The sequence below is a fragment of the Simochromis diagramma genome, unplaced genomic scaffold (genome assembly GCF_900408965.1).
Source record: "Simochromis diagramma unplaced genomic scaffold, fSimDia1.1 OVJJ01000822.1, whole genome shotgun sequence".
Taxonomy (NCBI): domain Eukaryota; kingdom Metazoa; phylum Chordata; class Actinopteri; order Cichliformes; family Cichlidae; genus Simochromis; species Simochromis diagramma.
In genome coordinates, this window is record NW_024387520.1 from 4,571,878 (window position 1) to 4,586,848 (window position 14,971).

A 14,971-nucleotide genomic window follows, 5' to 3' on the forward strand; every position below is an offset into this window, starting at 1 on the left:
CTGACCACCATCATATACAACTGATCACAACAAGCATCCTCTAAATATAAAAGCAAATGTTGTTTAAACGACTAATCATTATCCAGTGCTTTACTTAAAAAAAAAAAAAAATGGGTCACAAGAGACTTACAAGCACACAGGCAGCCAATCATCTCTTGAAAAGTAGTACAACACTGCCCCTAGAGGTGGTTTGAAGGTAGCACTGATCCTTGCTGGCAAAAGATGCAAGGTACTAAGAAGGACACTGAATGGACGATATACTAAGATATTGGACGATGCACACATTTTGTGTTAAAACCAAAAACATTTGTGTTGATACAACTTCAAATTCCTTGTAATTTATTTTAAAATACTGCAGTATTTATTTATTTATTTTTTTTAGCCCAGTCTGTCCTGAAATAAGACATCAGTGTTAAAGTTTGCCAACATTAACTGGGCCTAGTTGTTTAAACTCAGATAAATGTTTAACTTGTACAACTTGCAGCTTTCTAACTTTATAGTGCTGCTCTCTTGGTGGTTTGTCTACACATGACCTCTTTATTATGTTTAACAGTCTCTTTGCAGACCAGTAAGTCAATTTCATCCGTAATGCATCGACTTGCATTTTACGTCAGCCCAGTTTTTTACTGATTGATTTTTCTTTACAAACTATGTGCATGTGTGCACAAGTGAGCTCAGCAAATTCGATCCCGCCGGATGTGTTTTAGGGCCTACTGTTTTTGTCTCAAATCCAGCTGGGATATGATGCACAAATGATCTCACCGAGATGAAGAACGTCGATGCTGTTGCAGAACTGGACCTCACAGTTTCTGATACTTCTAAGCTCTGTGACGTGCAGTAGAAATGGAGGAATGAAGGAACCGCTTTCAATTTTCTTTCCCAAAATTAACAAGGCAAATTTGAAGAGACAGCTCATCAACTTTTACTGGAAATGTTTGCAAAGTATTAGTTCAAGCCAGCCTCAGTGATGACTCAGCAGCCCGGCCAGCTTTGACCCAGCACTTCAGTTTTCTCTTTGTCTCCTCTTCTCAACCCTCAATCCCCCCTGGCCTCTTTTGACTTTTGTGGGCCCGGGCCTTTGTGGGTTTGTGACCCCTGTAGACTGGGGAGAAAAAAAGGAGGAGGGGATTACTAAGGGAAACCATAGATTGTGGGAGTGTGCATGCATGTGTGTGTGGTGAGAGTGTTGATTAGCAATTGCTGACGCTACACAGGCCTCAGCTGTTTCCTCTCACGGGATAATCCCGCTACCCAGAAGCCCCCGTGTGATCCAGAGGTTCTCGGCAACCTAGTGTGACTAGGCATGTTCAGCGTGGACGGGGATGTTCGGGCTGAGGCCCCTGTAAGCCTGCCTGCCAGTGTCACATCATCACTGTGACATAATAGAAATGCAAACACACACACACACGCTGAGTGGACTGGAACGCGGCAGTGACGTGAACTCACACATTCTTATGAAACAATTGGATAGCCAGCATAGCCACAGGTCTGATAATGCAATGAAAGCACAGATCTGGGAATAGGCGTAAATGTATCTGAGAAACTCAAAATTATGACCACTGTTTTTATAAAATGAGAGAGGCATTTCAGCATGATCCACACATTGATTTAGTATATTACAGACATGTATAATCTAAGCAATACGGTCTGACCTCTGCAGCTGACAGACAGAACTGAGCTACTGTGTAGTTATCATTAAAGTGTACCCTTTTCTCTCAAGACAAACACATTTTACTACAGATAGACTCACAAATTCTGGCCTTTCTACATCACATTTGTAACTGGATAACCTTATTTGCTAAACTAGTTGCCATGTCACTGAACCATGCTCGCATGAAGATTAAAACAGCACATTTTTCAGCGACAGAGGGATCCAGATATTCTGGAAGGATATAGAATTTAGACAACACAGCCTGCATGAAAGTGAACATTAGCCAGCAGCTGTGATCTTAATCTAAATTCAGCCAGATCTCCACCTGTTTTTATTACTGGGCACAAAGAAAGTAGCAAAGAAAGAGCTAGAAAGCCAGACAGCCAAAAACGAAGTAGCCACACGGTAGGACAAAGCTCTTAATTTCCTTGTTTACTATGCTGAGATTTTTCTTGATACAGCTCCAACATTAAAACAACCTGCCTACTTTTGGGCAGACCCACTTTAATGCCATGAAAGCATCTCTGATATGCTGGATCTTGGTCATCTGTCCAGCATTGCCAGAGGATCTTTTGGATCCAGTTTGTCTCATGGTCCATGGATTGGGGTTTTCCCAGGAGATTCACTCCACAGATTCCAGTCAAGTCTAGAAGCTTGACTGGGCTGGAATCTGTGCAGTTTGGAAAGGCAGCTGTCTTCAGGGAGTGCCGTTGCCATGGTGGATGTGTGCTTGGCTTGTAACTACATTTAGGTAGGAAGCCAGCATGTTAAAGTAACATTCACAGAAATGCCGGGAACAGAGTTTTGCTAGCAGAACTTTGCGTTTTAACAGCATGACCAGACTTATCTGCTTCACCTGTCAGCAGGTTTAATCTTGTGGCAGATTGGTGAATATTAGGCTAAACCTCATGGGGACCTTTAGTCCTTGCATGAATGACATCGGTAAATAGATATTAAAAATTGCATGTATGTCAGCAGCAGCTGCTGCTGCGATTAAACAGTACATGTCAGTTGTCAGTTTTTAGCCTGATTGACTAAGTTTGTTCCTCCATGAAAGGCAGATGTCAGATTCCTCGACTAAAATCAGCCTTGGGTCTCCAGAGTCTGTTCTCACCTCACTGATCTGTCTGTTTATAGTAAGAAAACATAATTGTTTTTGTTTTTTTTTAAAAATGAGCTGAAATTGGTTGTGTCTGTGGCACCTCGGCCTTGACACACAGACCACACGTAATTTAAAACGATGGTGCTAATTGAAAATCCTTTTAAATGTTCTCAGTGGAGCTGGGTGGGCTGCTGTGGGTCTCCATGTTTAGTAAGGACAGGAACATGATAGCCAGAATTACAGTGGGCTATGTTCTTATGCCAAGACTCCCATCCCTGCCATACCAAAGTCCCAGCATGGTCAGCATTCCACCTCCAACCATCCTTCACACATACAGACACACACACACTGCACCCGAGTCCCCTGGCATGTTTGCAACTCATGTGCAGCACCACAACTTTGCCATGCCATTAAGTAGGAAAGGTCCTGCACACTTTGTGCATCTCTTTGCCAGCACATCCTCAGAACTAATCATCAAAATAGGCTGATTATGAGTGACTACTGAAAAGATTTTTGTGGCAGCAATAGCTGAAATCACCAAAAAGTAGAGATCAAGTTAAGTGTGATAAAGATTTACTGTGTCATTTTAATTGTGCCAACAGATAGTCTATGTGACCTAAAGAAGGGATTTTGAATCTATATATGCACTTGTGAATCCAGCTGTAAAGTGTCTTTTATATCAAGATGCTCAAATAACAGCTTGATTGCAGACTGCAGAAGAATAACAAAGCCAGTAGTGTTAGCCAGGCCACGAGGGGGAAAGAGTGACCCGGGGTTCATTTTGGACAGATTGTACTTGAACAAGTTCCCCTCCCCCGCCCTCTTTTTTCCAGCTTTTTGTGCATCCACGCTGTTTTCTTTCACTCTCGTAGTTTCCAGTCTTAGCTCAACACCAGATGTGTTTGAAGTATTTGAAGGATTGCAGAGGCCCAGATGGTCACGGCAACACTACATGAGATGGTACGATAACCATGTCGGAAAGATCGATGACTTAGGGCACTCTCATGAAACTCAGGAGAAAAACAAAGTGAACCTGACTTGACCATCCCTTTTCTATGTTTGAAATGCACTGCACAACATAAACTGAAGAGCTATACCACACAGGTCACATTACTAGATTTTATCACCATGGTGAGCAATGCCGGGTGCTCTGCTCTATTCTGGAGGCTTAAGGGGACTTCACCAGTGACACTCTACCCCCTCTGTTATGTCATCTAACACAGAGCGAGTGAAATTCTGCTGCAGCCTGTAAAAAGACACTAGAAGGTTGCCATAAAAACAGCGATGATACTAGAGTTTCTATCTAGGTGAATTGATGACATGTCCCTAATTTGCTGCTTAATAAAAAAAGGAAATATCTGTAATCTCTTTCATAACTGTATTCAGTCAGGGAGGAAGCATAGAAGCATAAGATCTTTCTCAATAAAGCTGTTCTAACATCCTTTTTAATGTCTGATATGAAGTGCTGGTCAGTAAATCTGTAACATATAAAATGTGACTAATAGTACGCGACATCAAGCAGGAATTATGCAAGTTGAAATACAACTTCTTTCCGAAAGTCCTTGGCCCCCTTATGTTCTGTTTCAAGGGGGATGAGAGGTCAGGCTGAGGAGTGCTGTTTCACCACTTGTCTTATTTTACCCAGCTGGTCCCCCGGTGGAAGTTGCTCAGTTTCCTTTTTTAGCCACGGCTGACTCATAGCACAGCTCCCATCCCCCTTCTCTGCTCTTGTGCAAAGTCCCTGCTCAGCTTCAGCTCTCTCTCTCTCTCCTCTCCCCACCCTCCTGTGTGTCTTGCTCCTAAAAAACAACAGGTACATCAGGGCACAGAGAAGGCGGGGCTGTCTGGTGGGCAGCCTGTCCGAGCCTTCCAGTCACTTCTCCATGTTATTCCACCCCTCTGCCTCCAAACATCCAATCTGTCACCTCTTCCCTACCCTTTGCCTCCCTCACCCCGTCTGTCCATCCCAGCACTTCTGTCCCTGCGCTGCCTGCCCCTCCTCCTCTAATCTCCAACTTCTGCTGCCCTCCTCTTCACTGGATTCACATTCTTTCCAGGCAAATTATAAGCTGTCCTTTAAAATTCCGCCTGCAAAGCAAACGTGCTTGCAATGGTGATGACCTTTTATTTAAAAATAGCTTAAATGATGCAGTCGCCTCCCCAATTCTCTTTTTCTTTCTACCCCCTTTTGTCCACTACTGCATACTATAACACTTTTATTGTGATAGCTCAGTGATGTCCATAAAAGTCCTTATCAATGCTGTAAACAGGGCGAGTCTTACAATACATCTCCACAGGGGAAACTACAGATGTTTATAAGTCTGCAAGGGGCTTTCGAGTGAGTTTGTGGCTTGCAGATATACACAAAATGTATCAACTGAGGAGCTCTAGCGAAAAAGATCTAATATTGTATAAAAGTATGTCAGCTGGGGATTGAAAAATCTGTTTACTTCTAACACAGACTATTGCTTCTTGGGCCAGAATTTCTATGTCCGGAGTAAAATTTTCCAAGGATGCTGATAAGCTTGAAGTGCAAAGTTGCCTTGATGTTTTGAATCTATACTCATACACACACTTAAGACATCCTGCTGCACTCAAAAGATCATCATGGAGCTGTACTTCTAGAACAAAACAAGACACTCTTAACAACCCTCAGGATGAATATTCAACATATTAGCAGAAAAATACAATTATAAAACAGAGGCTTTTTTCATAAAGAGCTGGCCAATACTTCAACAGTTCAACAGTTTTATAAATCCCTCCGCCTGTCTTGTTGTAGACAATAAACTAGTTCTTTAGAGGAGCTGCTTATTTGTTGTATTCTCTGCTGAGGCTTAACAGAGCTGCTTCCTGACACCTTGCAGGGATCAAGACGCTATTAATGGTGCATAACATCAAAAATCGCAGGACTTAAATTTCTTGTCCTTATATTTGTTGCCAGGTATCCCGGGACTCCAGCTCGTGTTCCAGAAGTTTCCATCTGTCTGGTCTGAACTGGACTGGACAGTTGGCATTTCCCAAACCCATATTTTGAAACTCGGGTCAGACGGACAGACATGTACACAACATTGCCTGTCAGCCCAGCTGGTGTCTGTAAAGCTAAATCCAGGAGAACGGATAGGAATGGCCAGGTGGCTCAGACAGCCACACTGACACACACACCCTTACACAAATGCAAGCAAAACACGTGCGTCATCATAAGAATGAGTGCATCCAAATTGTCCTCTAGCAACACTTTTGGCTGTGTCCAAATTACAATTTGATGAAAGCCACAAAGGATATCAATCATAACAAAGTGCGAGTTGATGAAATGTTAATGGGGTTTGAGCTGGCTCTATAATAACAAGGAACAGACCGGTGTCACAGAACAGATAAATGACCTACAAGAAGTCATGATTATTAAACTTTTCTCCTCCCTGTTGCTGCTGTTGCACAAACATATTTATGCAGTGCCCTTTCTCCCTTACAGAGAAAGAAAAGCGTTGCATACCTGTCCTTCAGAGATTCAGCAGCAGCAGCAGGCAGAAAACAACAAGTAAGGCTCTCATTCTAATTATCATTTGAGATGATGTGAAATGATTGAGAGCTAAGCTAAATCTCCAGACAGAACCGTGAGGAGATGAGGGAGGATGCGGCTAAACTAATTCCTATAACTTTCTGAGATCTGTCAAACTTATGGAAGCTACTTTTCTTGTTGTGATTTATTAAGGCGGCGTATTGTATCCCAGCAAAATCCCATGATCTCAGTGGGTGCTCCTGTTAAAATAAAGATAAATCTCTGAACCAGAAACCACCACCAGAGCTGGACTATGGCTCCATGGTTCAGCTGACAGACCTCAGCCAATAGCATAAAGGGAACTAACAGCACTTACTTTTTTTTTTTAGCCAGGCTGCCTCCTTCTTAAACATGTGGTTGCACACACACACACACACACACACACACACACACACACACACACACACACACACACACACACACACACACACACACACACACACTGTTGTTCTTTCACGGCACAAATTAACCCCTGTGGATGGTTTGATAAGTCAGCATCGCTAACTCTTTTTTTCTTGTTTTGTTTTGTAGGGTTGCCTCAGAAGTGTGAAGTTAGATATTAGATTTCTTAAAGAAAAAAAAAATTGCTTCTCTGTGCTCTAACTTTTTCTTCCTATAAGAGAGAGACACACACACACTACACACACACTCACACAAGAGTCACTTTAGGACAAGAGCAGCCTGGTCTGGTCTGCACCAGTTCCATGACTCATTTAATCATTTGGAGCGACTGCCCAGTGAAGAAAAAAAAAAACAGGGAAAACTAAAAGGTCTCTCTCATTTCATCTGAGTCAGTTTTTGGCAACTGAATGAGCGGAGCTGCAGTAGTCATTGCTGCAGAGAGCTTCGTTTATCATGACTGTGAGCTGAGCAGACAGGCAGGAATGTGTAGCACATAAGTCTGACCTCTGATCAGGTCCCTCTCCGCTCGGCCCGTCCTGGTACCCACGCATGAGCGATGAGAATATCTGATACGGATCATTTATGAGACGAGTCGTATTGTGTTGCTGTCCAACTTTTAAAACGCCCCGACACTGTAGCCACAATCTTCACAAACCTATTTCTGTCTATGTTGTGGGAGTGCAACTGGGCCAGTGCAACATGAGAAAAGGTTATGCAACCGTCTACTAGTTCAAGAGCTAAGCGTCAGGTGAACTAAACACTCACTTCGCTTGCACAGTTCGTTTGCTGACTTGTCTTATCATAGGAATGACTTGAAAGTTGCTTCTGTTCTCAGCTACGGTCAGTGAAAATCAGTGAGGTGTGTAAGTGGATGGTTGTTAGCGCTGTCACCTCACAGAAAGAAGGCTCTGGGCTTGGATCCACAAGCTGGCCGGGGCCTTTCTGTGTCGGGTTTGATTGTTCTCCCAGTTTTCTCTGGGCGCTCTGGCCTCCTCCCATGGTCTCACGAACATTTGCATGTTAGGTGTAAACTGGCCGTAGGTGTGAGTGTGAATGGTTGTCTGTCTCTTTGGGTTAAATCTGGGGTAGACTGTTGACCTGTCCACGGTGGACCGGATCTCTCGCCCTGTGACAGGAGGGGTAGGCTGCAACCCCACTGTTATCCTAAGTGGAAGAAAATTGCTTGATGGATGGCCGCTGTAAGCAGACTGGGTGAAACTAACTGGGACTGCATATAAACGCCTGCAGCAACTGAGCAAAAGATTAATGAGACACACATAAGCTGATAAAGGGACTGAGCTGCTGAGGTAGTAAATGATTATTAAGAGACCAGCACCTTCATCTTGTAACCATGACGATATGACAATATTTAGCTTTCTGCTTACACAAACAGGAAGCGAATGAGTCGGGATGCGAATCAGAATAGTTCCGGTGGCAACAGTCTAACCAGCGGCACCAGCACCTGTCATTTTCTCATTTTATCGTTTTTATACAGTTTATATAATAAGAACAATTTACATGCAAAAAAAGAAGAACAAGATAGAAAGAAGAAAAACACATTTCTGATTAATTGTCTGCACAACAAACTGTCATCCTACCAAAATGACACTTTGCATGAAGTTCTCTCTGTTGTTCTCAGTGCCCGCCAGCATGAAACAACAGGTGGGTGACTGCAAAAATGGTGACCCCCAAAGCATGCGGCATATAAAAAGATCGTCTTAACACGGAGCAAAACTTCCTGGTAAAGATGTTCGTGGTACCAGTCAAATATGTAACACCCACGTGACAGAGTTTGTGCTGGTTGAGCTAGAGGACAGATCTTGGACTGAGAGCGTGTCGCTGAGCGCGAGTGACAGAAACAGAGGGACATACGGGCTGAATGGGAATAATAAAAAAAGTTAACTTCTGTTCTAATTATGCCATTCCCTTTTATAACACTAACTCCGTTGTGTAACTCGGTCAGTCGGCTTCCTCCTCAATAAACCCTCACGTCTTGCCCCGTCCCGCCGTGAATCTGACATTTCACCACTGACGGGCAACAACAAACAATATTGTTCTTGTGTGCAGTCAGAGCGTAACTGGGCTGGAGCAGCAACATGGCACGATACAGACCAGCCGGATCAAACCAGCTGAGTCTGGCTGGACACACACAGAGTTACACTGTGCCTGTCTCTCTGATGTGTGACTTCCGTTGGTTTCTAAAGGTCATTTGTCTCACACTCGGGTCACCACTAGTTTCCCTTGATGTCCCTTCATTCCTCTCTGTGCTTCTTCTCTGCTTCTCACGCAGTCTCCATCCTCTTACAGTCTAATATCAGTCAGGCATGCCAACCTGGAAGCCCAAATTTCCCCTTATTGTATCTAGAATGTGATATTTATAGAGCGCTCACACGCTCACCGCTGAGGTCAGAAAATGCTCTTCCACCCTAGGCAAACTACAATTGCTCGTTTCGGTGGAAAGGCCGTTTATCCTGATTACGTCTCGACTGCCCTGGGATGAAATTAAAAACGTAGGTGGCATCATGTGTACTTTTTCACTCCTTTGCTTCTGAAACGAGAAAAGTTGCCAACCTTATCATGTTTCTAGGCCAAAACTACAGCCAATCAGAGAGCCTCATGTGGAAGGTTTGTGCTAGTCTGGATCAAATGGAGGACTTTAATGAGCACTTGGTTTGTGAAACAGTGGCACAGTGGCCCTGATGTACTGTGAGTATGAGAGGAGTTACGAGAGTCAATGTGCTGACTTTTATATGGATGTCAACATGGATAAAAACATGCCTACGCACCCAGATCCCAGATATCGTGGCAGCCAAACAGCACAGTGAGAACAAGAGTGACATGATATGAGAGTCCAGCTGGCTGTATAAAGGCTCTGCCTTTACAACCCCTTGATGGACACGATACCATGGACACTGTTAATAATAGCTATACAATAAAAAGTGATCAGAAACAGAAGCTGTGAAGTCTCCCCCGCTCTGAGCCGCACAGCTTCTTTCAATCCGCCTGCTGTGGGAGTTTGCGGATGGGAGGTGTCGAGCCACGTCTCCTCTTTTGGCCGTTATTTTTCGGACTCCCTTAAAATACCACTTGCATTGAGCTGCTCACCGAACTAAGGATGGTTGAAGAATTTTCCAAAAAGAACGATCGTACCTTTGCTTCTTCTATTTTTGAAGGGTTTTTTTTTTCTTTCTTGGTTTGGATTGTTACAAAACTACCAGCCATATAACAGGAAGCATACTGTCTCAATATTGTAAAAAAAAATGACTTCAGATGTTTTCTTGTGGGTTGAGATATATCAGTAAGCTTGTACTTATCTGTATATACAATTTGACTTGCCTGACACCACTTCCCTCAGAGCTGCTGCCCTGGGCGCTTCCCATACATGCCAAATTGGAGCCAAAACTTTAAAGAATCACAAACAGACTGCTTGGTATGGTCGAGACGTGCTAGATTAATTTATTATCAGTCAAATACAGTTCTTGTCAGCCTTTTAGCTTGTTAGCTCATCAATTTTACTCCTGATTCCTTCTCCCTGCTGGCTTTTAAGATACTCACTGCAGAATTTTGGTGAAGCAATTACACAACTTTTAGGTACAGTTAGAGTTATCCATCCATCACTATTATGTCAGCAAACCGAGTAAAGCATTTCATAACGTTTCATTACAAGTTTCATGTATCCAAGAGCTTAATGTTGTGTCTAGAAGATAAAGATTGATAGTGATTTTGTTGCCATATCTTCTGATGTTGATGTGGGCTGTGCTCTGTGGCTTGCTAATATTTGAAATGATTGAATACTGTAAGTTTTTAATTAAAAACATCCTTCGAAACTAATCTACAAAACATTGCCACTGAATCCTTTTATTGTAATGTACTGCAAATCTTATATAAAGGCAGTCTATTTACTTCAAGACTCGGCTGGAGAAGGTCAAAGTCTTCATCCAGGCGCCCAAGAATAAACACATACTCAAAGTTTTCAATCTCTGTGACACTGCTGGCACGGATGAGGCCACCGGATATCCTCCAGGAGCGGTTGATGATGTCAGAAACACCAGCGCCATGGTGTTGAGTGCCATGTAATTGACGGTACATGACAAGATGGTTTAAGTCACTTCGGCTTGTTGATGAACAGAAAGAGAATCATGTTCTGATCTCGTTAAGGAAAAGGTCATTATTTTCCATCCTGCAAGCGTGCACGCATCCATGCGAACTGATGCAAGTGCTTGTTTGACTCCTATCCTCATTGAGCTCATTGTCCGTTTCCTCCCACGGACACGTGCTGAGATGGATAGATAGTTTAAACATATGCAAACACGTGTGCTACAAGATCAGCGTGTCCTCGAGAGACGTGTTTACGTTCAGCCTTGTGTGACTAACCGTGTGTCTTCTCTCCTTAAATGCAACTTTCTGTCGATGAGAAACTTCCGCTGACTCTGTTCTCTCCCTGTTTATCCTCTGTGGTGTGTTTCAGGGAAGGCTGACAGGAGCATGGGGAATGTGGTGGGAGAACAAGCCCCATGTGCGTAATACACAGATTCACACATGATTACTAACGGCATAAATCATTTGCAGCTGAACTCGTCTGGATTTTGAGGTTAGCGATGCAGGCAGTTGTGCTGGCTCTGCGTCTTTTCTGCCGAAAACTGAAAAAAGGGTCTGAGTTGAATCTTTTAGATCCTCTTATTATGAAGAGAAAACTTATGTTAACCCATCTGCTTCTTAACTTGATCCCATGTTGACTGCCTCACCTCTATAATCAACTTGCACAACTTTCAAATTACCTCTAAGCGAGTTATTGATTATCCAACAGACATCACTGTTGATCGAATTACACCTAAGACATAATATCTTACGGATGCTTACAGCGATTAGATGTAATCTGACACTTGCACAGTTGTGGTAGACACTTTAATTACCCTGTGGAATATGAGTTTTCCCTGCATGAACCTTAAATAATGACACAACAGGTCATTTTAAGGGTAAAACCGGTGGCACAGGTCGACTTTGTGTGTTTTTTACTCCTCCACCGACTTCTCCTTTCACTCTCCCCACACACTCCCCACAACAGAGAATCTACCGTGAGGCTTTACTGTATGGGTGGGACTGGGTCATTATCCTATTGAAGTCTGATCTCAGGTGTTGCATGTACCAGTAAAATGTCAGACTCGATTATTCTCACCTGAACACCATACTTGTTCAGAGACCACAAAAGTGAGGAAACATGTGATGACGTTGACGTTTATCGTGTAGAGAAAAGAACAAAGAAAAGAGGTTAAAAACTGAAAGATCATGTTTCAGAAGCTTAAACCCTTCTCACTGAAATTAAAGATTACTGTTATTCCTAAGGACCGTTGCCATAACAAACGTTCGTCATTCAGAGCATACAAATACACACCACGCCATGTCCTATTGTCTGGTGATATAACTGTCTTTTCTTCAGAAGGATATTGTGATATAGACTGTAGACAAAGGATGAATACACTCACTCTGATGTCGCTCACTGGTTTGTGGAGTTGCATTTACGCAGCTTCATGAAGTCACCATCAATTTTTTTTTTTTACACACAGAATTGACCATATTTAGAGGATGGGGTGGGGTGGTTAGCAGGTAAAGCTCACAAGCCTGTTTAGCGAGGTGGATCCATACACTGCATCACATAGACACGTATGCCTGCTGATTAGTGCTAACAAATTCAAGAATTTCACCCACTATTACTGGGTTACAGATAAGTGTGCCAAGTGTTGGCAGGAGGGATCCTTGTTTTCATGTTGTGTGTGCCAAATTCTGATCGTACCTGAATGCTGCTTCAGAAATTGAGAAGCATATAAAACATTGTAATTCATACTAAAGTTGAATTAACTATCAATTTACCATTTAACAAAGTTGATTACAAAGCATCATCCAAAACTTCCTCAATTCCTCACGCACAAGGTCTCGAATAACGAGACAACATCTTATCTCAAAGCTCTCATAGTACCATACCAGCCCAATAGAGCTCTTTGCTGTCAGAGTGCTGGCTTGCCTGTGGTTCCTACAGTATTTAAAAGTAGAATGGGAGGCAGAGCCTTCAGGTTTCAGGTCCCGCTTCAGTGGAACCAGCTCCCAGTTTGGATTCAGGAGACAGACACCTTCTCTACTCTTAAGATTAGGCTGAAAACTTTCCTTTTTACTCTATGTGTTTATACACCTCTCTGCATTTAATCATTAATTATTTTTAAACTCTGGGTTTCTTCCACAGTGTGTCTTTAGCCCTGTCTCCCTCCCATCAGGCCCAATCAAATGGCGCCTTTCCCTGAGGCTGGTTGTGCCAGAGGTTTCTGCCAGTTAAAAGGGAGTTTCTCCTTCCCACTGTCGCCAAGTGTTTGCTTATAGGGCGTTGTCTGATTTTTGGGGTCTTCTTTGTAATTTTGTCTATTATTGTAGGGTCTTTACCTTGCAATATAAAGCACCTTGAAGTGAATGTTGTTGTGATTTAGCACTATATACATAAAACTGAATTTGGATCTGCATTAACTGTATTAAAAATACAATAGGAACCAATAGGTGCCAACACCAAAAACATTGCCAATAGGTCCAGTTCAGTGACACATTAGCTGCCTGCTTCTTCCACCTGTCACTTTAAGTGGTCACACTGTTTAAACTTTAAGCCCTGGGTGAGTTATACAGTTGCATATCCCTGTACAGTTCTGCTGAAGATTTATAAACCATTTCCCCCTCTGCTATGCTGTAAACATGTGTAATGCATCTGTATGTTATGTTAACATGGGAACTTGCCAACAGACTCACTTTCAGAGCAAGCCTCATGTGGCCATGTGTGGAATTGCAATTTTCTGCTGCCAGTGGCTTCATTTTCCAGTGCAGGAAATTACCGATTGGTACCGTGAAAGGCAGTTTTCTCCACTTGTGACAGACCTTCCTTTGAGGATGCGGTGACTCACTGAGAGCTAAAGTCCCGATTCACCACTGGGGCATACATAGAGACAGACTGCAAGCGATCTGTGAATCAGCTGTTGCCTAGTTATCTGCTATCTAAAGACCAGAGGCTCAGGGGTGAGAAGAGACCAAGGACTCCAACATAAACATGTTTGTCTGCAGTCTGGCTGGTGGGTTGGGACATCATGCTGTCTGCTGTGGCTGTTTAATTACTTCCCACCCCCCAGTTAAGCTCTGCTCATCTAATCTCAGACTCTGTGAAGCAGGCTTCTGGCAGCAAACTTATTACTTTTTATGGGGTACCAAATCAGCGCCTTACGAATCTGAAAATGTCTTGAGACATCCTGTGCTCAGGAACAAGCAACTCCACACTAACACATTTAATCAGCCTGAGCCTGAGCTACGGTTTTATGTCTAAAATCAGCACATGTAATCATATATTTAAAAATACTACAAAATATGCTATGTGCACTGGGACTGGAGTTACATCAGTTAGTATTTGTTGTAGCCTCCATAGCCCTAACATGCTCTTTCATGTTTTGCTCACACTCCACCTCTCCAAGTATCACGAAATGTGGTAATCTTTGCATCTCTCTTGATGTTGCTAACAGGCAAACAATGCAGCTTACAGGACATATAATGGAAATATGTCATGTCAAATGTAAGCCAGGCAGCAATAATGCATGAATGGGTTGCATGTTAGACGCTTCCCTTAGAAGGGGGGGAGACAATAAAACAGGCCGAAGGAAATGTAGATGACAATTAAAAGTTAACGGCACTATTACAGACTCAGCTGCTGCGGGAGAAAGCGATCCCCCAGAGCCGCTGCCATTAAACTGCAGAGTACCATTTTGTTAAATGAAGCAATGACTTTTTTGCTCATTACAACGTGTTCCTTCAAATCCCACGAGTAAAGCCTCTCACTAATGTGAGAGGATCAATCTAAAGCACACGCCATGGGAAGAAAAGCAAAAAACTGAAAAAGCAATCAATAATAAAAATATTGTCTTTCAAGTGAAAACGTCTGAGAAAACTTTTCCACCCATCATTATTGGAAACATTTGTTCAATTCTTCTCCCTCTGGGTCAAAATGCCACGGGGTTTCCAGCCATGCCATCTCGCTCCAACAAGGAAAGCTGTACCAGCAGATATCATTTATAGATACCACAGTTGCTTCCTGAATAAGGTAAACTATTTCATCAACACCAAGCTATCAGTTACTGTCAGGGTGGGACTTTATCTGGGAAGCTCATTAAGGTCAAAAGATGCACACTTCTTATTGCTGAAGCTCTCCTCTTATCAGCTGGGATCATGGCCACAATCAAGCTCC